The 24,208-nt window shown below is 45.6% G+C and overlaps 1 long non-coding RNA gene across 1 annotated transcript in view; it reads left to right on the top strand.

Moving 5' to 3' along the window:
• Nucleotides 1-19,090, top strand: part of LOC116780599 — a 33,436-nt gene extending 14,346 nt beyond the window's left edge. The window contains exon 3 of the long non-coding RNA XR_004354529.1: nucleotides 18,821-19,090. This is a non-coding gene — a long non-coding RNA (uncharacterized LOC116780599). The remainder of the gene's footprint in view (nucleotides 1-18,820) is intronic.
• The last annotated feature ends 5,118 nt before the right edge of the window (nucleotides 19,091-24,208 follow it).

The following is a 24,208-nucleotide window of genomic DNA, read 5'->3' as shown; positions in this document are numbered from 1 at the left end:
AGAAACATCTGGCAGGAGAAGAGAGTTCTTGCAGCAGCTTGCAATGGACCCTGGAGGCCCCACAGCAGGTAACACTGGAGTCATTCCCCTTGCAAGCAGTTTCATGTGTGAGGGTCACAGCAGAATCCTCAACCCTGAAAGCAATTCAGGTCAAGATAATACCACAGTTATTAAAGCAGCTGAATCTGTCAGTTTTACTGTTAGAAAATGGCTTCTCAGATATGCCTGGAAGAAACGGAGCTATTTTATTTTCTGAGTTGCCTTTTACAAAGGAAATCACTGCACGGTGCGACGTGGTGTTTGCGAAGAGGAGTGTTAAAACTCAGCTCAGGCTGAGAAGCACTCAGCTTTTAGACAGTAGAAGGCTGGCAAGATTTTCTCTCTGCTTTTAGTGTTTCTTAAATATTTGTAAATACATGTTTTTCGACTTGGCCTAGGAATCAGCCCCCATTTTTGCTGGCACAGCCCAGACCTCAGAAGCTTCTTGCGCAGGCCTTGTGGCACTCAGAGCAAGAGCCGCTCTTTGTGCAGATATGCCTGTCCTAAAGCAAGCAATGGGCACTCAGGGGGGCAGCAGAAGAACAGATGAAGCAGCAGACTATAATTTTCTTCTAGGAATGATATGCTAGTAAAATGCTCTGTGTTTTTTTACAGAATTAGCCTCTCTTGCTGCTGAAATATTTTCTCCTTCAAAATCATGAAATACAGGTGGAAAGGAAAAACTGTGCTTTAAGAATAGCCCTTAAAGAAGCAAAAAGCAAATTTTTTGTAAACCATTTTTTGAAACCATTTCTGGTGTCCTTGCCCACAAGCTATCCCCATAGTTCAAGGTACAGCCATTATGGTGACACTGTAGATGCATGTACAACAATAGGCAGCTCTGGAATGCAATGAGATAAGAGAAGACATGACATATATGCTGCTTTGGCCTTACATCCCATGGTACCTGTCCTTCCCCATCCCCCAGTTTTGCTTCATGACCCAAAACTTCACCTAAATACAATCTCTGTGCTTTCCTTTAATTCCCAGCCGGGCGCTGGCCTGACAACACCACCACCATCACTTCTGTGTGGTGTTCCTCACTGTCCTTGCCACTTGCTTTGGCTCAGACACTCCCAAACAATACCCAGGCCTGGGAGAGCTCCCCATCCACAGACTGAATGTGTTGATCTGGTGTAGCAGAGGGGAAAGGGGATGTAACTGTGCAGGTATGGGGTAGAGTTGCGCCTGTCGGCCTCCAAGATGTGGAATGGTCCTGGATCCTTCAGGAAACTCCTGTAACAATCCTCACATGTATCCCTTCAAATTCAGGCCAGTTTCAAGCACACATAGGGTCCCAACCACACAGGTCCCAACCACAGTCCCACCAGACTACCTCAGCTCCTAGCCCTTGGACACTGTTTTTCCTTCATCCTTGCTTCCACTGACCGAAACCAGCCCCTGAGCAGCAACAGTGGCAAACCAGGTGGTATAAGTGTCTATACATATTTAGGTGACAGGGTGCTTGGAGAGGTACCCTGAAGCCAGCATTGTGCAGGAGCTGGGACACGCTCCTGGCAGGGCTGTGGGGAACAGAACTACCCCAGTGTGTGATAACTCAGGAACAGCATGGCCTGCTGGGGTGCATCCTCCAGGGCTGTCCCTGGGAGCTGGCTGAGTGTCCCAGCTACCTCCCAGCCTGCTGTGCATCTCAGGGGATTTAGCCACCAGAGGGAAAGGAGTCTGGAGCCTCCATGTACTTGCCCAGGTAAGGACAGCTTTGGTTCCTTCTGTAGATAAGAGCTGCCACACAGATGATCCAGCTCCCAGGCAGCTTCAGCTCTTCTGCCATGTACCCCAACTCTTGGAAATATGCAGGAAACATAAGGATAAGTTATTGATGGTGAAAACAGGCTTTGTGCGTATTTCCGGTCTGCTGGGAGGCCCCAACAAACCTTTAGACTGCAGGAATGGTGCTGCACAGCACTGGCCTAGGGAAGGTGCTGCCTGGCTGCTTGGGCAGGCAGAGATTCTCTTCAGCTGTGCCCAGCAAAGAGAATGGAGCTGGAAACCAAAGAAAGAGGGAAACTGGGCCAGCAAGGGAGAAAATGGGCCAAGGAGGGTATTTATTTCTTTGGTATTCTGCTCTTTGCTCCTGGTGAGATAAACATCCATGAGAGTCCTCCTGCCATGCTGGTGCAGCCAGGTCTTCGTCACAGCATCCATGAAGGAGGAGCAGACAGTTCTCAACCTGTCTGAGTGCTGCTGTGGGCATGGTTTGTACTTGCTTCATTTTTGCCTGTCTCGTTGCTTCACGGCTCATTTGGCTGAACTCTTCATACAAAATAACACGTTAGACGGGCTGTGTACTGGGAGTGTTGCAGGAAGGCAGTAGCTGTCTGGGGAAGGGATGGGCCAAGGGGCTCTGCTTTCAGCATCCATACTGACTGCCTACGAAGCAATTGTGCTTGTTTGCCTTGTCAACCCATTTGGAATATAATAATAATGTTTCAAGTCAAAGAAACACACCTATGAAACCAAATCTTTTTGGCCACTGGCACTGCCCCCAAGCTTCCAGTGCTGCGTCCTACCGGCTTATTCCAATTCTTTGCTTTGTGTTAAACAAGGACAAGTGAGACTAACACATGCCAGATGTTTTAGTTGATAAAACTTTGTTACAAATGAGTGGAAGAGGTATCTTCCTTCCAGGCTTTGGTTTTGGTCCCCTTTCACCTTTCAGTGGTGCTGTTAAGTGGGTTAACAAATGTAATAAGCCAAAGGATGAGTGGCTGCTATTTTTTTTTTTAAAGAGTATAGGCTGCAGCAGGGCACAGAAGTGTGTGAGTGGTGTTGAAGGAAGGGAAAGGGTAAGGGCTGGGTGAAGGCCACAAAGACTGAGACAGATTTCTCCAGCAGTAGCACCGCTCTCCTGGGCACCATTGCTCCCTGGGCAACCCAAGATGGCTCCACAGCCTGGGTTTGTTATCGGCCACCCCAGAGTGAGGGGACTGCAGAGAGGTTTGGGAGGGATGGCACATCCCCATGCCACTGTGGTGCACCTCCATCCTGCCCCGCTGCTGAACATCTGGGATGGGGGGCACCAGGGTGGGAGGCAGCACCATGATCTGTGTCCCTGTCTTGGCCAAGCCTGCTGCCAGGGAGGCTCAGGATAGGCTCTTCTGGATCTGGTGGCAGACCAAGATGCAGAAAGTAGGGACTGGAGCTAACGAAAGAATAGAGGAGGGCAAACAACTTCGGGTTTTTTAGTGCTGTTAGTGGAAGGAGTGAGCTGAGGTCTCTTAAACTTGTATCTCATGTCCAGAACTGCTCTCTAAGTTCTATTTCTGAAAGCCTCATGGCAAACAGTGATGGTGGCTGAGTGAGAGGTGACTCACAAGGGATGCTCAGACACCTGAAGTTCAGAAATGCCGAAAGCCTACCTACATCCCCAAATCAATAACTGTAAAATCTACACCTGAGGGTGATAAAAAGCATGGAAAAATGTAGATTAGAAGAGAAACATACAGAGCCCCCCCGGTCCAACTCCCTTCTCAAAGCAGGACTCACCAAAGCTAGGCCAGGTTGCCTTGTCCTGCTGAGTCTGGAATATCTCCTAGGACAGAGGTCTAATCAGCTCTTATCTGGGCCTTGTCTACACCAACGATGGAAAGGATTTTTTTCCTTATGTCCAACCAGAACTTCCCCTGTTGCAACCCATGCCTCTTGTCTTGCTGTTTCCTCATGTGCCTCAGAGAAGAGGTGCCTCTTGCTCAAATAGGCAATGGCTGACTGCAAATAGACCCCACAGTAACCTTGTCTTCTTCAGGCTGAAGAAGACCAGTTTCCTCCACTTCTTACCATAATGTCCTGTATTCCCATTCCCAGGACATCTTTGTGATCCTGTGTTTGAACTCTTCAGTTCAGCATCTCTGATGTCTTGGGGAAACCCAAAACTCATCCAAAAACTCCGGATGTGCTGAGCAGAGGGGCACAGTCTCTCTCTGCAAAGTTTAGGTTCACTTTGTGCTAGACATCTTTTCGTGTGTGCTGAGATCATCTTTTGTTGCTGGGTCTAGAAGCTGTTCAGAATGGAAAGTGGTGGTACATCTTCACAGTGTGTGCCTTCTGCTGCTTGAAGCTGTCCAGGGGACCCGGGGACAGTGGAGGATGCTTGTATACAGTAACACGTGGTTGGCTCAGAGCTCTTGTCATTTGCTGTATGAATTTTGAAAGTCCTGTACAAACCTCCAACTGCACAGGGCCATATTCCATGCCCAATTCATGTATTCTGTCCTTATACACTTACACATGAACTAATACTGGCTTTTAGAAATCCTCTGTGCAAGTACAATATACCTGCCACTCTCCCTGTGTTTGGAAACATTACTTAAAGACTTTGGATTATTTGATATTTACATTGTTTCACTGTGTGTTCTTGCAATTTCCAGCTGGCTTTTATTTACAGAACAGCATGAAAGAATTACTTTTGACAAGCACATGTAGTGACTGGTTTCAAAAAGATGGGGCAGGGCTCACCTTACAGACATTTTTAGGCTTAATTAGGAAAAGTTGTGGGGAAGAAATAGCTGCACCTACATTTTTCTGTTTCCCACTGGTTTTAGCTGCTGTAGCATGGGATACATTTTTTATGTACACAGTCAAGTTTGACCAACTCTTAATAGGCACAATGGTACAGCATACTGGGGTCTGCTCCCAGCTTTCAGCTGGGCTGGTCTTCCTTGGAGGAATACAGCTTGAGGCTGTGGAGTAGCTCAAGCAGTTGTTTAGTCAGCCCTCTGTTAAAACAAGAGATGCTGTAGCAGTATCAAGGATTTTGTTTATGGCACAGACATCTTTAACCTGTGTGTAGGAAAGATGGTCTTTCCGCTTCATTACGTTTTGACAAATGGGTTGTTGGAAGAGGTTAAAACAGCCTTTGAATGGGAGTCTTGCCTTCTCATACAGCTTTCGGTTCATTAGCTCCAGTTTCTGCAGCAGTACAAGGCAAGGAAGAGACAAAGTTCCAGAAGATTCATCTGTCTCTGAGAAATGAGATGTTGTTACCATGAGCAAGACTAAAAAAAAGCAAAAAGGATTTAGTCTCTCATAAAGCCTTCCTTAACTACCATAAAGGGTTTGTTTTTGTTTTTGTTTTTGTTTTTGTTTTTTAAATGCAGAAAATTATTTCTTTTCTAACAGAAATAGCTAAGAGATTTGACTCATCACTCCCAAACCAGAACGTGCTCCTGTAAGCTGCTAACTGACTAAAATCTGTACACTGCAAAGCAAGTTTGCATTTTCCCAGAGGTGATTGGAAGTGATCTTGCTGAGCTATCCAGTATTAAAGTTGACATATATTTTGTTGCATCCAAGTTTTTTTCAAGGATTGCACAAAGCAGGCAGAGTTTAGGAGCAGCTTAGTTAACGTTTTGGAAATCAATGATTTCTGGATTATTTTCAGGCTTTTTGGTAGTCAGAATAGCAGATTACTCATCTATTCTCATTAAACAGATTTCAAGAATGGCTGAAATCCCAGGATCTCATCTATTAAGAATATGTAACAAGTTGATTGTTTTGCTTCCTTGTGCTTTTGCAGTGCCTTATATCTTTGAATGCCACTGAAGACAGTCATGTCAGGCTGTGTTTGTGTGTTTGGGGCAGTTCATTCCTATAAAAGCAGGCTTCAGAAATAAGCAGCAAAGGTATCTAGGATGAACTCCACATGTGTGCATCTTCCCAGCAGAGTGGCCACTTACATACAATTGCTTGTAGTTAAATTGGATGTGTGGGTCTTCACTTGGTAATGTAATACATACACAGCCATATCTGATTGTGGCATAATGCCACATATTACCTTCTATGAAGTATGAGCAAACTGAAAGGCAAGGTATTGTCTTTTAGTAGCGAATTTTTAATAGATAATCATAGAATCACAGAATGGTTTGGGTTCAGAGGAACCTTAAAGACCATCTAGTTCCAACCCCTTGACATGAGCAGGGACACTTTCCACTAAAACAGATTGCTCAAAGACCCATCCACCCTGGACTTGAACACTCCCAGGGATGGAGCATCCACAACTTGTCTGGGCAACCTCTTCCAGTGCCTCACCATCCTCACAGTAAAGAATTTCTTCCTAATCTCTAATCTAAATCTACTCTCTCTCAGTTTGAAGCCATTCTGCTTTTTTCTGTCACTACATGCCCTTGTAAAAAGTCCCTCTCCAGCTTTCTTGTAGCTCCCTTCGGGTACTGGAAAGCCACAATTAGGTCACCCCAAAGCCTCCTCTTCTCCAAGATGAATAAACTCAGATGAATAAACTCAATTCTCTCAGTCTGCTTTCATAGGAAAGGTGCTCCATGCCTCTGATCGACTTGCTGGACCTCCTCTGGACTTGCTCCAGCAGGTCAATGTCCTTCCTGTGCTGAGGACCCCAGAGCTGGACCACAGAGTGTTCCAGGTGGGGTCTCACCAGAGCAGAGCAGAGGGGCAGAATCCCCTCCCTTGCTCTGCTGGTCGTGTTGCTTTGGATGCAGCCCAGTATACAATTGGCTTTCTGGGCTGCAAGTGCCCATTGCTGGGTCATGTCCAGCCTCTCACCCACCAGCAACCTCGGGTCCTTCTCAGCAGGGCTGCTCTTGATCTGTTCATCCCCAGCCTGTGCTGATACTGGGGGTTACCCCAGCCCAGGTGCAGCACTGTGCATTTGGTCTTGTGAATCCTTATGAGGTTCCCATGGGCTCACTTTTTAAGCTTGTTCAAGTCCCTCTGAAAGGTATTCCATCCTTTAGGCATGTCAAGCACTCAGCTTGGTGTCATCTGCAAACTTGCTAAGGGTGCACTCAATCCCTTCATCTATCTTATTGATGAAGATATTAAATAACACTGGTCCCAGTACAGACCCCTGAGGGACAGCACTTTTCACTGATGTCCACTGAGACTCTGAGCTGTTGACCACTACCCTCTGGATGTAAACACTCAGCAATTTCTTGTCCATCTAACAGTCCACTCGTCAAATCAATCTCTCTTCAATTTAGAGAGAAGGATGTTTGTGGGGGACTATATCAAAGGATTTACAGAAGTCCAGATAAATGATATTTGTAGCTCTTCCCTTGTTTACTGATACAGTCACTCCATCATAGAAGGCCACTAGGTTGGTCAGGTAGGACTTGAAGGTTAAATTGCTTTTCTTCAAAATCTTTGGGTTCAGATGTCATGCTTAGTTGAAAGCTGAGATCTTTATGTACTCCTATGTCCACAGAAGCCTGGTTTTCAGAAAAGCGTGGAGCAATATAAAGACTCAGACATCTGGCAGAGCTTGTGGCAGCACACCCTACACATGTTGGCTGCCACGATGCTGCAGCACATTTTGGTTCTTTGGTGCTGAAATGAACTGAGCCTCACTGAGAGTCACTTAGCTCATGAAAGATGTACCAGCAACACACAAGGAGACATGTGAGAAAACATAATCTGCCAAGTGATCCTGCCTGAGTCAGGCTTAAGCTCTAACCATCAAGGTCATCCCTGTCCTTCCCCAGGTGTAGGAATCGCCTTGGAGAGGGAATGGGTGATGACCCAGTGCACAAAGTTCATAGGTGTTCAGCAGGAAAGAAGCTGACCTGTAACCTTGATCTCTTACTGAGAAAGGCAAAGGCAAAAGGAAGAAGGGAGTTGTGAGTTGTTCTTTGGTACTTCTTGCTCTGACTTTTGCAAGTTGGATTCTGCACGTCAGAGAAAACCTTGCTGCTGTTTGGACTTTCCAGATCACCATGAAAAAACCATAAGGCTTTATCCCAAAGATTTTATAGGCTGTAGGGTCAAGAAATACCTTATCTCATGCCTTTCTGCCATAGTGGTCTGATGATAATACTCCAGGGTATTGTGGGGGTTTTTTTAATACTTACTCAACTTAAGTACTTGCTATTTTATGCATCTCTAACTTAATAGGAGAATTGGGTTTTATGAACACCAGAAAGGCACTAACACTTTTTCCACCAGTGTTAATCCTATTACAGAGTAAGATGGGCTACCTGCTATTTTGGACTCAACAGGAGTGCAAAGCATATTCTAAGTGCCTTGCAAGGTAATCCTCTCTGTGCTGATAATGTGATTGATATGTTCAGGTCTGTTTTGTTTGTGAGACGAATACAGTATCACAAATACAAAAGACTTTCAGAGGGAGTGGTAAAATTACCCTGGAATTTACAGTCCTTCAAAAGTCTGAGAGTTAAAGTGACTGCTCATTGCTTCGGAAATGGTTTGGGCGTGATAAGGCTTTATGTGCACATTTTAAGTGCATATAAAAGATAGTATCTAAATGAGGGGAAAAGGGTGCAGCTCTCTCTTTTTTTGGCTTAGGGTGTCCAGGACATGATAGGGCACGTCCTGCTACTTTTTATACTGATAGATGTGAACTTGAAACCTAAGTCTTCAAAATGCAGGGGAGGGTGGGGCGGGGTGGGGGGAGGAGGAATGCTTCCAGAGATAAGCAGAAGACATATTTGTATTACGACAATTAAACCTGTTGAATGTGATAAAGCTTAATGTAGCCCCAAAAGTTACAACAGTCCAAGTGCAGACACTCATCTGCAATAATTGAACAACTTGTCACATCCCTCCATGGGGCAGGTAGCTGATTGAGATCCCTGTTAGAAGAAACTTGCTAGCACATGGAGTTAAGGTGAAGCAGCCCTAGGCTGCCACCACCTCTCCCCCCTTACCCTTACCCTCCCACTTCTCCCTCTGCATGTCTCAACACTGTCTCCTGGTACTACCAGCAGTGCCAAGCTCTAATGTGGCTCCAAACACAGGCAGGGCAGTTCAGTGCTCTTCCCTGCACAGGGCTGAGCTTGGGCCCTATAAGAGAGAAACAAGTCAAAGCTTACTCCAACATCCCTGTGATACAAGGGATGTTGGTCCTGGAAGATAGTAATAAAGCATATCTGCTTTGCAGCTGGGAGGTGTCTGTATTTGCAGATGCAGCTCTCTCCAGGTGAAGGAGGTGGTTTCCTTGTTGTTCCTGGAGGACTGAGTAGCAGTGAGTCCATTGGGACTTTTTTCTTCCTACTGGCCATCAGGCTGCCGGCAGAGCTTTTAGATGCTGACACTCCTTGTCATCAGCAGGACAGTTATCACCTGGAGATTCAACATCACAGTCACTCCACAGGAGCTCCACCTTAAATCACCTTGAAAGCTGAAGCTGGGGCAGGATATGGCAGCTCCTTGCTAAGCTGGGTATTTTTCTGCATGCACATGACACTATAGCACGCTTCTGGTTTCAGGGTGGAGTTTGAAATGTGGCTTCTGATGAGTAAAGCCTTTGCACCCCGCTGTCACTGATCTACTAAGTAAGTATTCAATAGAGAAGTCTTTTGGTTTAGTAGGGATAAACTGCTCAAGGTCTGCATCCTGCAGATGACCCTTAGCTTTATACCTCTCACACCTCTGGGATCTGAACCAGCAGAGCTCAAATCTGTGACCCCAAAAGCAAGACACAACATTTTTGTACACCTGAGATGTGGGGTTGGCTAGGGATAAGAGCAAGTCAGGGAGGCTCATCCTGATGGATGATGCAATGTTCCTTCCTCATTCTTTTCACTGTAATGTTTTGCACTGTGATAGCATATACACTTAACTGATTTGGTAGTAAAAGGAACTCAATTTAAAATATGTGCCTGAGCAGTCTATGAAAGGCACCTCTTCCCATCTGTCATATACAAGACAGTAAGTAAATGATCCAAAGAAATCCAGGTCCTGCCATTCCAGGAAGTGGAAGAAGCAGAGTTCAAATCTTGACTCCACACTAAAATTACTTTTTTTTTTTTTTCTGAGAGCAATTGCAGGAAAGCTTCCCTGTTGCTATCTAATGGGTTTGAAATCTATTGTACCCATGCAGTGACTGAGCCAATTGTTTCATTTTATCCATCTGTGAACATTTTCTCAAAATGTGCATCTCTTCTCACCTGTAAGAATGATAGTACAATACTGTGTCTTTGGTGACATAACTCAGAAAGTTCTCACAGACGTGGCTTATTTTTATTGTTTAGTTTGCAACAGAGTCATTCTAGGTACGAATAAATATGTTTGTCTTTTCAAAATAGGTAAAATCCACAGCCTTTAGCTATTAGCAGATTCCTAGCGATTCAGGTAGCTCACACAGTGCTCACAGCTAGGTAAGGAAATAAAGGTGACTGAAATGAGAAACTGATAGAAAAAGCCCAGCTGAAGGACCCTTTCAAGAGGACGGTTCCTCTTGGGTGTTCCCAGGAACTTCCCCAAAGGATTCTCTGAAATGCTGATTGAGAGGGCCCCCTGCTCAGTAAGCACCAGTATCAACATGGTGATGACCTACACAAAGGACCAGATACAGAGGTAACATCTTCTCTTAACTTTTATTGTGGTGTAAGAAAAACTCTAGGTATATTTCCTGTATAAAAGGAAAAAAGTAAATAGCAAAATTTTCCAATATCTCACTTGGAAAAGGCATTTTTTGGTTCGGATCTAATAACTTAAGATGATCAGTAGTTATATGAGCTACTCACGGATTTGTCAGTATAATGCTTTTTCCTAAGAAGAAAGCTAGGCTTTTTAGGGAAGCACACAGAGAAACAATGTCTGAACTTCCCACCTAACACCTCATCATAGCAAAACAAAGTTTGAAATGCATGAAGGTATGGGATCATCCTGAGAAAGATGAGTCTGTTTTAGTTCTGAAACAGTGAATAGCAAGTGCCCTGGAAGTTTAAGCACATTACTTTCCATTACCAGAAAGCTTTAGCTAACCCGAAGCAATGAGCAGCCGTGTGGTTTTCTCTGTGTGTGGGAGCTCCACACCTGTAGTAATCCAAAAGGAAGCATCACCTGCTCCCTACTATTGCAGCCAGATGCATCAGGCTAAGTGGTGCCCAAGGGATTAGCGTCCTGCTATTCATTCGGGCCCTTCTGGAGTGACAGGTAGATTCTGTGCTTTGGCTCTAGAGCTTTGGCAGACATACTCTAGGTATTACTCACCGTATAGCTTTGTCAGGATGTCAGATTAAAGCACACCCAACCTGCAGACAAAGCCATGTTTCTTTGCTGCTTGTAACTCCTTCCAGTAGCTCACTTTTTGTCCTAAGATAATAAAAGCGTCAATGCTCCCTTTTTTTCCTAATTAGTAAAACTATGTTTACAAGGCACCGTCAGTCCATTTCCTTCATGATATCTGTTTTATTGTTTGGTCAACAATACCTGAACTTTCAAACTCTAGGAGCTAACAAAAGATGGATTTCCCTCCTAGTTTTCATATATGGCAAAACCTTTTTGCTGGTGCCAGTATGAAGTGATGGGTGGGTGTTCTCTGTTAGAATAACAGGGTACTCAGAGCAGGTGGCACAATACCAGTTCCCAGGTTGGGCCAACACCAAAGGATCAAACTGATGAAAACAAAACGTGTCTGCAAATGATGATGTTTTAGGAAGGAAAACATTTTTGCAAGAGTTATTTTTGAGTTTTTGATCATTACTTTTGCAGCTAAGCCGATGAAAATATGGATTTCATAGGCAAACTGCTAAGTGAGTGGAAAACTGGATGGGCCATCAGGTTCAAGAACAGAGTAAACATCAGTCAAAGAGTAGCTGGCAGACAGTTAGAGGTGCCGTTTCTCAGGGGTAATATCACGCCAACTTTTTTTAACATCTTTATCAACAAACTAGAAGAGGAGATATAGGACTCTGGGGATAATTCCACACTGGGGGGAGCAGCTGGAGGGGAACTCAGCCCTTTAAGAGGGGCCTTAGCAGACTGCAGAAATGGGATGCCATGAACCTCCTGGAACACAGCCTGAGCAAAGGATATGTCTTGCCCCTGGCTGGCAGGAGCCCAGCAGTGTGCAGAATGAGGGCCATGGTCTGAAGAAAAGCGCTGCAATCTTGATGGACAGCAAGGAACAACAGCTAGGGGCCTTGAGACCTTGGTGGCTGACCAGGGCCCAGATTGTCCTTAAAAGCTAGTGGAGAGAAGGGCCTCTCCACTGCTACATGGCACTGATCAGGCAGCATCCTGAACTAAGTTCAGTTTTGGGACATTCACTCCAAGAGAAGTTTTGAGAAAACAGAAATGAAACCATCCCACAAGCATGGTGCAGTCCTTGGACATGGCCTAGGGAGGTGGTGGGATCTCCCTCGCTGGAGATAACCTGATCTAGCTTTGTGGTATGCCCTGCTTGGAGCAGGTTGTTGGAATAGGGACCTCCAAAGACGCCTTCCAATCTAAATTTTTCTGAGCTCCTTAAATTGCATTTCACGGGACTCTTGTAGAAGGCCTAAGGTTAAGAGGGAGAATTTGCTTTGATTCAATGCAGCTTCTTATGCCATGCCCAGGAGGCCTGTGCTGAGATTAGGTGGTGATTTACAAACAAGAGACCTTATGCTCTGACAATGGGAGGATGGCAACAGGGTCCCAGAACACACTTCTGCCTTGCCTCTTTCTGATACCTCATGAAACCCAAACTAAGGAGAAATGATGTTGAAGGGAGGCAAAACTAGCACCGTGTAGCAGCCCCTGTATCCTACAGAGCATGCAAGACCTGCCCCAAACCCAATTTATACCATCACCCATGAAGAGGGGCTGCAAGAGACTCAATGAGAACTTGATACCTGTGTCCCTCATCCACTGTGTCATCCCAAGTGATCCTGGCCAGATTGCTTGGGTATACACCTCTCTGTGCTTGTGAACACACATCTTAGAGTGGATATGGGAAAATCTGTCAGTGAATGAGCGAGTGAAACAAGCTTCCTTAAAATTTAAGTGGCTTTCCTGGTCCATAAGAGCTGAGGCAGATCAACTGGTTGAAGAGGTCCTGAAAAGACCCACTCCCAAGAAATCACAAAGCACCAAGTCCTTGGTAAAGGTGCACTAGGGATTCCTCTGTATGCCTCCAAATATTTTGACAATAGAGATCAACAGGAGGTCAATGATGTAAAACTTGATTTTTAGCACTTCTGTAACCTGACAGACATGAAAGAAAACTGAAACACGCTACTGAAAGTAGACCTGACCTTCCTTCCTACCAGGAACCCATGGGAAATAATTCTACATAGTTACACAGTGTTGCAACAAATGCTATATCAGAACAACATCTGAAAGGAACGGATGGAAAACACACATGCCCATTTGCCAGACACCGTTGCAGACTGAATAATCCCGTTGGGCTGCTGACTTATGTTTAACTCTTCAATTAAGAGCAAGTCCTATACTTGGTACTCACATGAGTGAGCCCCAGGGTCACATAAATAATCCTCAGGATTACTCAGAAATTATTTTTTAAGGTATGATTAACATATGGCTGGGAGCAGCAGGCTCTGCACACAGAGTCATGGAAACTTTCAGGTGGGGAGGCACAGCTGAAGGTCTTTACTCCCACCCCCCTCTCCAAGCTCCACTGCCTTCAAAGCAGGGTCAGGTTGGTCAGGGCCTTGTCCAGCTAAGTTTTGAACATGTCCAGCAGTGGAAATCCCACCACCTCTTTTGGCACTGTCCCAGGGCTGCACCACTGTTGTTTTTCTCCTCACCTGCAAACAGATTTTCCCATGCTGCAATGTGTCCCTTTTGTCCCTTATGACAAGGGATAAAATAAAGCTTTTTAAGACCAGACATCCCTGTGAACTTCTGAGAGGAGGTTAGTAACCTCTGATGAGTGGCCATTAGGGCTTCCTTGACATGTCTCTTCTCCAGGCTAACAAAGCCTGATCCCCTCCATCTCTCCTCTCTACATTAGACCCACCAACCATCTCTGTGACCTTGCAATGATCTCTCTCCAATCTGTGATGTCTGCCTCCATCCCCAGCAGGTACACAGGAACTGCAGCCACACTGAGAAGACAAATGCTCTTCTGATGATACTTTAATGCTCCTATGGCTGTACCAGTCAGTCAGGACTGGCTAGAAGTGGTCCCTGGAAGAGGGAATAGTGTGAGCCTGCATGGGAAAAGGTGCTATTTGCCGTGCAAGGCATTAAGCAGCAGGAGTTTGGACAGCACAGGACATTGCGGTCAGCTGGTGATGGTCCTCTGGACTCTGGCCAGGTTAAAAGATGATACTTAGAGGCAGGATTTCATCCTGGCACTTGGGCAGCATCTTTGAGAGCCCAGGCCCTTTGCATGTCAGTACCGAACAAATGTGTAACTAAACCATGCTGCTTTTCTGTTACATGTGTACTGCTCTCTCCTTTATTAGATTGGCTTCTTCTCTTTTTTTCCCCCCCTTTATTTTCTTTTTTTCTGACAAAATGCTCTTGCATACCTTTCTTTAATAAACATTGACTACTAGGGTCATGATGCTCTGGCTCCAAGTACTGGTCAGCCACAGAGACACCTGTCCAGCTCAGGCAAATGGCTCTTTGCAGTATTTCCATGTTCTGAGGCTTTCCAGTATAGGTACAAGCTCCAGAAAATGACTGTTGAGCAATGCTGCAAAATCTGGGGCCCAGATCTCTCCCAAGAACCACTCCACCCATGCCAACAGCACAGTAGTCCTATCAGGTATGAATTCACATTATCATTTAAGCAAAAGTATACACAGGCTCGCTCTGTGGTGCTCTGAAATATGTCAATACAACTTAATATCTGAGGGCTGAAATACGCTGAGTTGCTAAGACAAACATTTGGTATCAGTTTTTGAAATTTCACTGAAACTGTTGACTCTCACGCTCATGGCAGCACTGCTCAGAAGTTCACTAGCTGGGATGGGTTTAACCTGACACACCAATTTTGGCTTTCGCAGTCAATATTACAAATACACTCATCACGCTGCAGCCATGTCCTCCACTCAGCACACTGCAAAGTTATCTACTCCTGCTGAACGCAGCTTCTTTCAGCCTATTTGTTATCCTCAGGGGATGGTGACCGGACCTCCACGGAACATCGTGGGGTTGTGCTCCTTCCTGGGAAGGTCTGACAGGATGAGTCCAGGCTGCAGGGGAAATGGTTTGCCCTTCACAGTCACCTTTGCCACTTCCAGCTTAGCCTGATGGACTCTCAGGGACATGCAGCTGAAGTTCAAGGCCTGAAATACCTACTTCCACAGGCAGGGCAGCCCACAGTCTGACCTTTGGTTAGAAAGCAGTTTTTTGCGGATGTCAGCTCCATGTAAAAGAATAAGCCTTTTACTCCTTCATGTAAAAGAACGAGTCAGGGTATAAGAGTAAGGTCAAGAACACGTAAAAATATTCGTATACAAGCATTTCTGCTGTCTGTGTGTGGTGCTGAGGAGCATGTGGGTGTTGCTGGTTTACAGGAATCATACAGAAACGAGTGTCAGAAACCTGGGGCTAGCCTGGCTGAACCCCCAGGACTGCTCCAGCATTCATTTCTTAGCTGTACTTGTTTAGGCAAACCAGACAAAAAGTACCTGATTTAGTCTGAAGAGGGAAGTTGGAGTACAAGGTAAACATGTATGGGCAGCACTCTTGAGCAGCTTGACTTTCAAGTTTCCTGAGAACAGTCATGCCCACAGAGTTGGTAATGAGAAGGAATTTGTTTGCTGAAGGATCTCTGAGGCTCTGTGCTTCTTTTCCAGGTGGGGGCATTCAGACAATTGATGAATGAAGCATTTTCTGTCTGGGACAGTAAATATTTAACTGGAAAGTTTAAAAAGATCCACGCTTCTGAGTTTTCAAGGCCTTCTCGAAGAAAGCGTCTTTCCTGCAGTCACAAAACAAAAAGCACAGAAAAGAGGGCAGAGCCTAAGAGGCAGGGAAATCAGAAAAGCTGTGTCCCTTTGTGGTGCATGGTAACCCTGCATCACCTTCACTACAGCATGTGCAAGAAACCTGCAGCACCTGCCTCTGACATCTACAACACGCTGCAGAGCATGTCTGCCTCCCTATTCAGTTTTATTCAAGCACCCCCAAAATCCCATTTGTCACATTAGATCTAATCACTGAAGGTTCAGTGCTTTTCTTTCCTCGGACAGTCAAGCAACACAAAATGTGGCCTGCCTAGAAAAGTGAAGAGAAAGGCCAGGTTTTCACATGAAAATGTCTTTCTCAGGTTTTTCCACTGTTTGGTCTGGTAGCTTTTGGACATGACACTGGCATCAGCAAGTACCTGGAACTTTTTGGCGTGCAGTCTTTAGTGGCCTGATAGCTAGGCCATCAGGATGCATCAGGATGGTTTGTTACAGCATCCTAGCAGGGAGAACTGTGCCCTTTGGAGGCCTGATCCACGTGGCAGCAGAGTTTAGTGATTTGAGCAGAAACGAGTTGCCTTCAAGCATCAAAACCAGCTGAATCCTCCCTTTCACTAACTAGGTTTTATTTTGCAGTTCGTTCTGGAAAAGTAGCTGCTGATCAACAGTCTTAACAGTTGTTCTGTGACTGAATTGATGTGTCTCACATTGTATCCTATGATGTTACTGACACAAGCTGTGCGTGCTTAAGGCCACAGCACATTTTGTAGTCAAGCACAGTGGAAAAGAGAAGACCCTGAGGTCAGTGTGCCCCCCATTCCAGCCAACTCAAGGGCCGTCACCTCTCCAGCAGGATGCACCCATGTCACTGGTGAAATGCCTGCCTAACTGAGCTATGACAAGGAGGCTTGAGTCCACACTTAACCACTCAACAGCTCACACAAGTGGAGACTGGAAAGAGTGTTCTTAGGAAGGTAACGCAGCCTGTTGACTTGAGAGCAGTGCATCTCTTCAGAACTAAGCACCAGCAAGAGGAGCGTGGGAAGGACAGAAATAAAGGACCAAAGAGATCTACCGGGAGTTTAAGTGGGCTTTCTCTTGGGATTGGCATTTCTCTGCAGCACATCTCCAGTGGTCTTGATGGTGGGGTGTTGGCTGGGTCTCTGGGTTCTTTTCTGCAGGGTGATACACTTTCTTGTTCAAAGTGGTCAGAAGTAATCCTTTTGTACCTGAGTGACCCATGATGGGAGAGGCGTTTAGGAGAAAGCTACACCAGGAAGAGGTGGCAAAAATAAAAGAAGAAGAAAATACTTTGATGCAACAAGAGGGTATGCACAGCTTAATAAACAGTAAGGGGTGGAAGAGAAGGGTGCTGTGCTTGTTCAGCCTGGAAAAGAGAAGGTCAGGAGGGTACCCAGTTTCTGTAATCCATTCCACTGCCTTGCAGGGTTACATAGGAGAGACACAGACTATCCTCGCAGGTTCACAGGGAAAAGACAAGACAGGTCGCAACAGGAAAAATTCTGGTTGGACATACGAAAAAACCCTCCTTTTACAAGAGTGGTGCAGGTCTGGGACAGGCACCAGAGAGATGGTGAGATCTCTGTCCTTGGAGATTCTCCAGACAGACAGAGTAAGGCCCTGACCTAGTTTTTGTGAGCCCTGCTTTAATCAGGTAGGTGGGCTTAAGACCACCAGATGTAAATCTTTCTGTGACTCTTTGAGGAACTCCACAGTGATCCTTCTGAGACATCTTTCAACACCACGAGCTGTAGCAACAGTATGTTGTAGAGGCGCCTGTATGAGGATAGAGCCTGGGCCTTGGGGTGATGGAGGGATGTGCACATGCCTCCTACTGAGAAGTGCCAAACACTCCTCTTTTGCTGTCCTTCCCATCACCCCCTGGTGGCTGTTACCTCAGAAAAGCTAAACCTTACACCACACGTGCCTCGTGGTCATATGTAAAAAGTTATGTCATGGCACACTACTGGTGTTTGATTTCTGTACAGCAAAGCCTGTCACGTCACTGATCTTTGGAGGAACAGCCATGACACGGCCAAAATAGCCTTAGACCTCAGCTGCTGGCAATTTCTCTACACTCTGCAGCAGGTGGGAAGCGGCATGAAGGACACAGAGAAACCAGGGTTCTGCAGAGCAGGAAAGGCAGCATTGAAGCTGGTGAGCAGGGCTCAGCTAGAAGTTCCCACTGACTTGGAAAGAATCTGCTGAGTTTGCAGTGGGATGCCGCACTAAAGGCTGCATGGGGAACGAAAATCAGGAAACCCAGGCAGGTTTTGTCTCTACTGCAGAGAGCACAGGTAGGAGGTGTTGTCTGACTTAACTGGCTGAATGCAAAGCCTTGTTGTAGGCATGTGCTTCTATTCCTCCACTGTTTGATAAGGCCTTGAGCCCACAGACTGCTCCAGAGCAGAGGTGACCCCCTCCTGGGCTTATACGGTGTGAGAGGCACTGGCAGAGGGGCCTGGCTGAAGAGGGAACTGTGTGCAGTCCTTTTTCCTGGAAAAGAATCCAAGATGGGGAAAAGATAGGGCTTTAGCAGCAGATAAGCCAGCGATACCTTCGCTGCACACCTCCAGAAGGATGGAGGCAAGCAGACAAGTGGAAGTGAGAGATCAAGCATGGCTGGGATGGCATAGGTAGGCTGTGGAGGCTTATGGAGATGGTCTGGAAGTAATCAGAGCTGTCACTGGCAGCGTATTTCTCAATACATTTGTCTTTCATGCCTGTGAGTCACCAGCAAGCCGGAGGAACAAGAATCCCCCCCCCCCAGAACTGTGTGTGAGCTGTCCCTGTGAAACTGTGGAGCACAGTGCCATTGGGATGTCATATGGCAGTACCTGGTTGCAAGTAGCTCTGTCCTTTGGGAATTGGCTTTCCATGAGTGTGTAAGCCTGAATTTGAGCTTCAGTGGAAGACCTCTTTCTTCATTACTCTTTAAACATTTGTCTTTCAACTGTAAAGGGTTTTTAACAAATCCTGCACAACATTTTTCAACTATTTTTAACAAAAAAACCCACACACCTAAGTTTACCACCTTTCAACAGAGGATTTGACATTTTTTAGAGGAACACCCCTCTCAATAAAGTGATGGGTTGCTCCACTTCTCCCTGAGCCTTTCCTAGGGCTCTCTAAATGTCTCTTCTACTCCCTTTTCCTAGGGAGAGAAGCCAAGCAAAGGTGCAGGATGTTACGCTGAAACACGTTCTAATCTCAACCCCACGAGACAAAAACTGGAAGGAAGGAGTTTGGATCATTTTCCTGGGGGCAGCAGAAATAGGTGATACAAAAGCACTGGAGGAGAATGGGGCATCTGGAGACCTTGCCAGGAAGGCTCACCACATGCTGCCTTCCAGCAGAGCCTTCTGCTCCCCAGGATTTCTCCCCTCATAACCAAAATGCACCAGAAATGATGATGACGACCTAAATATGCTGCATGTGTTTGAGGCCTGCTCTCAAGCTCCTTCCTCTTCTCTCCAGCAAATGTCATCTGAGCTTCAGGGCCTCTCTCCTTCTAAAGCCCAGAGAGCCTTTGCCAATCATCCTTATGTAAATTGAAAATTTATGCACACACCCCCATCCATGTGCTGCCATCCCTTCTGCTTGCTCATATACTCTGTCAGACATCTCAGTTTTTCCAGTCAAGGCCTCTGTTTCCTAATGCAAACTTTTCCAGACAAATTTTGAGGATACATGTATCTATCTATTAAATCTAGGGCTAACAAGGCGGAGGTTGGCACAAGTCTTTTGCCATTCTTGTAAGTGCCTCCTGAATTACATCCCATGGCTGTTCCCCAATATAGTGCCCTTAGGACAGCAGCGTGGGGGCTCTATGCATGCACTGCAACCCGATCACCTTTCAAACTAAACTCTGTCTTAGGAGGAAAGAAATTGGAAGCTATAATTGTGTCAATACCCCACCTTTGTCAGAGTGGACTAACTCTGCTAACAAGGTTCTATTTGATATCTCTTGCATCATGACCCATGGCATTTTACTCACATAAACTGAGCCAAGCAACTGCTGTCTGAGGTTATTCCCACAGCATACTCCTCAGAGGGATATGGGTTCCCCATCCTTTGAAAAGAAACTGCAGGAACCACAGATTCCACAGTGCAGCAGAGGAGGCCAGGAGATCACATGTGAAGACCTACAACAACCGGTGACGTATGAACCGCCCCCAAAAGTGCTGAAGCATATTGACTGTGCAAGGGGCCCAGTGATGGAGGAAGCAGCACTAAGCTTCATCTCCTTTGTGCTTGGCTTCCATTTGAAATCTGCAGCAGCCACGCAGAAAAACAGGGAAATGTGACCAACCCTAATTTACACCCATGAGTGATCCTGCATTCTCATCAGTCCTGCCCAAACTTCAGCTAAAGGCACAACATAAACAGGAGGAGAGTAATTATAGCAGCCAAATGGCTTTGCCAGTCCACTTAATCTCATTTTAGATGCCTAATTAGTATCCCTTGAAGGTGACGGTCTGTGATGTACTTGTCACATGGATTAAAAAGCAAGCAACTGATAAAAAATAACTCCCTGTGGAAAGCCCTGTTTCTGACTATTCTTGGCACAGATCCAGCAGGCATCTGTTCTTGGCACACTGCTCCAAAGTAAAGTAGCCAAAGATCTAGGAGAAGATGCTGTTTCTGGTGAAGTTTGCAGCTGATGGAGACACAAGCGGTGTGGCACCTATGCAAACACACCATGTTGTGCCACACTTCCCACACATGGAGGATGCACAACACTTTTTGGAAAGTGGGGACTCACTGAAATGCATAAGAAGAACTCAATGAAAACACTCCAGCAGTCCACAGGCGAGCCATGGGAGTGGGTGGTCCTCTCTGTGCAGCTCTAAATTAAGGGAGTATCATAGTTTGGCTCTCTGGTACAGATAAGGTAACCACTTGTAACAACAGTACAATGGTGGTAGATTGTAAACACATCCCTCCACACTTGGAAGAAATTAGCAATTAAATGGTTTTTAAAGAACGATTTCTACAACACCCTGCCTGAGTGGTGGTGCACACATCTCATCCTGCTTTTCCTGAATTCCATTCTTCCTGTGAAGAGAAGACTTAGTGACAGCATGTAAATGGCTGGGGAGGGCAAGTTTCTGACTGTATGTGGCAGTAGGTGAGCCAGAGCCTTTGTTCCAGTTCATGTGGACCAAAAGGAAACCTTCCTCTTTCTTCCTTTATGATGGTTTTCACTAACTTAAAAAAAAAACACGACCAAACAAAAAAAAACCACACAAAACACAAAAAACAAACAAACAAACAAACAAAACCACAGGTCAGGGTCAGTTTCAAACTGAAAGTTCCTCATGAAACAAGAAAGCAAAGGAATTAATTTGGAAAATGTCAAAATGTGTTGTTTCTGCTTTCGGGAACTTTTACTCCCCTATTTTCAATTATAGACATTTGTCGTTTTGGATCAAATTCCGGAAATAATTTAGTTTGCCACCAAAGCAACCTTTACTGGCCAAGGTGCATGCCTGGAAACTCCAGCTGTGGTGCTCACCCTGCTTGCCTGTCATCATGGTGCTCCTGTGGGGGTTTGTTTATAAACATCACTGTAAGAGAACTACCTGGGCAAGTTTCAACTGTGGTCCAGGACTACCTTTACCAAATCCATCTCCTTCAGCTATAGCAGATCTTTCAAAGGGAGGAAGCAAGAATCTTAAGGGTACATAATTCAATTAGTGATGAACTAGTAACCAAGACATCCATGGTCTGATTCCTTGCTGACAGAGTTCTCTTTCGAAAATGTAAGAAATCCCCAAGCAAACAGTGCAGAGCTGTCATCGAATTTGGAGATGTGTAGCTTTGAACGTTTAAGGATTTGGGGTTTTTTGTGCACAAAGGCTGTAATGAGTCACTTAAGTCTCCAGTGCCAGAGTCAAATCAGGGTAGCACTTAACAGCAAAGCAAAGGTTCCACCAGCACTGGTGTTTGACGTGGTAACTCCCCTGCAAATTGGCCGGGCTGCCAATCAGATTCCCTTGATCTCACAAGACAGGAATGTGAGGACACCAGAAGCAACCACCTACCTAGTCGTTCCTGGGCAGGGATTGCCATGAGCCCAGCCCCGACCCTCTTTTCTCTGCAGTGGCTGGTGTCCAGGGATCAGGCTTACCTTGGGCACATGGAGTTAAAAACCCCTGTCTTCAGGATCCTTTATGCAGTCTGTTGAGCTGAGGGCATAGATTCCAACAGCTGGGATTCTAACGTTGTCCTTTCCCCTGTGGCTGGGGACATGGAGAGATGGTCTGCTCCACAGAAGAATGTTAAACAGCAGTATCAGACTCATCAGTAGGATTTTCTCCATCTCCAGAAAATATAAATTCCTTTAATGGCAGAATCACAGGCACATGATAAACAGCAGCCTCTATCTTGCTGGTCTGCTTTTATAATGATTTGAGTGCTTGCCTTCTCCAGGGAGAGCTGATTGCCAGCACAGATAGCAAGTATTCCATACTTATTCCATTCAAAACATGGCAAATGGGGTTTGGTCCATATGGATCCTAGTGGGTATGCTCAGAGAGGGCCTTTTACCTGTAACTGGGTTTCTTCATGCTGTTGCAGCAGTGACTGACATGCAGCTGATTGCAGTTGCAGCAGGAGAAGGGAGCAACATCTATGAGCTTTGAGGAGACACCAAACTGCTAAGGACAGGAGCCATGTCAGGGGTGAACCTCGCACTGTAGAGGAGTGAATTGCTGAACTGTATGAAGAAAACCTAGCATTCCTGTTTCCACGGGTAGAAAACATCATCTGCCACCAGGAAAATAACATATTTTTACATGAAAAGAAAACAAATATGCAGACAGAGCATTCACTCAGCTACTTGCTGGTCCTGTTAACATTTTTCGTCACAAAATCACAGATTATTTATGTGGGAAGTAATTGCCAGAGATCTTTGGTCCAACCTCCTGCTAACTCCAAAGAGAACAGGTTGCCCATCACCTTGCCCTTGCAGAGTCTGTTGATGCCCTTCAGCTGTAGCAGTGAGAGCCTGTCATCCAAACCTCTCCATGCCTTGGCCCTGAGATTGCCTGTCTGACTGTGGCAGCATTGGATGCTGGGGCATGGCTTGGGTTGGGACTCTGGTTTGCCCAGTGTTACAGTGCTCTGCCTGACTTGGTCCTGCTGTCAGTGCCCGTGAAGAGCCTGCAGCTGGTGGCTCTAGGGCTCCTCAGAGCTCAAAGGAGCTTCTAAAACTGTGCTTGTGGTCTGACTCTGGGTGGAAAGGAGGATCCCTGAATGGGGTCCATGTGGAGCTTCAAGCACTGCACTCACTGGTGGGTCCTCCCAGGGCTGCTTCTCGGGACACCCTGTTTCCAGTGGTGTTGCTGGAATTAAAAAAAAAGATAAGTGGAAAGAACATGACAATCAGTAGCTTTTTGAATTAAAATAGGGGAAAGGAACAGCCCTGTTTCACTGCTAAGGCCTTGTTTCACTTTTAATTTGGTATGATCAGCTCCTGTACAGAGCTGTTGACAATACTGATAACGTACATGATTAATTATTAAAACAATAATTAAGAGGCTGAGCTGTGAGATGAGACACCTCTGTCCAGGGTACAAACACAGCAGAGAAAGGTGGAACAAGCACAGGGCACAAGTTGCTGGGGAGACAGCAGCAAGACAGCTTTGCTCACCTGCTAAGTCTAAATAATTGTCTTCAGGTTTTCACAGGTACTTCAGAAAGGAAAGTTTTAAAGAGAAAATTTATGAGAAATTTAAGGAGAAATTTCAGGAGGGGACTGATAACCTGTGAATAAAGCACTGAGAAAGGGAAATGATGTTTAACCAGTGGAACAGACAAGAGATGTGGAAAATCTTTGTTTCTTTTTATCTTTCTCTCCTAACAGGAAAGCTTATTTCAGGTTAATGCTGTCAGACATTTTAGAGTCTGTATAGGAAAACTATATATACAGTTGTGAGCATGACTGTGAGAAGATCCTGCAAGGTTGGCTGGTTGCTTTTAAGGGTAGGACTTTAATTTTATACCTTGTGAATATCACAAAGTTGATTGAAGCCAAAATTCACAGATGGAAGGGAAAAAGACAGCAGCCTCCTCTTAAGAGGGAGGATTATTCTGTCACACAGGACACAATAGAGACCTCTTCTTTTACTACTTTAACAAGTTTTGCTTCATGCTGGCATTCCTGCTTCAGAAAGGCACTGTCATGGGAAACGGATTCTGCCTGGAGACGAGACATTGTTCAGGATATCCCTTCCACCTCCGTGTGCTATTCAGCATTAACACAGCCATGAGCAAAACCCTGAGACTATTGAAATTTCTTTTCCTCATCCCCCCCTTTCTCTTTGACAAATGTGTGACAAGTATGCAATTGTCTGAAAGCCCAGCAATGGAGAGAACAGAGAGCAAAGCCTTAAGACTTGCCTCAGTGATTTAGAAGCCTACCCCCGAGATTTGTGAAAAAGGTCACAGGAGGTCTTCCATAAGGTTCAGCTTCCCAGCAGGGCTCTAGATAGCAGTGTAAAGGCACTTAAATGCCTCTAACAGCTGACCCCTTTGTGGAT

The sequence above is a fragment of the Chiroxiphia lanceolata genome, chromosome Z (genome assembly GCF_009829145.1).
Source record: "Chiroxiphia lanceolata isolate bChiLan1 chromosome Z, bChiLan1.pri, whole genome shotgun sequence".
Lineage (NCBI taxonomy): Eukaryota > Metazoa > Chordata > Aves > Passeriformes > Pipridae > Chiroxiphia > Chiroxiphia lanceolata.
Note: the sequence above shows the minus strand (reverse complement) of the source record. Positions and strands in the feature narration are given on the sequence as shown.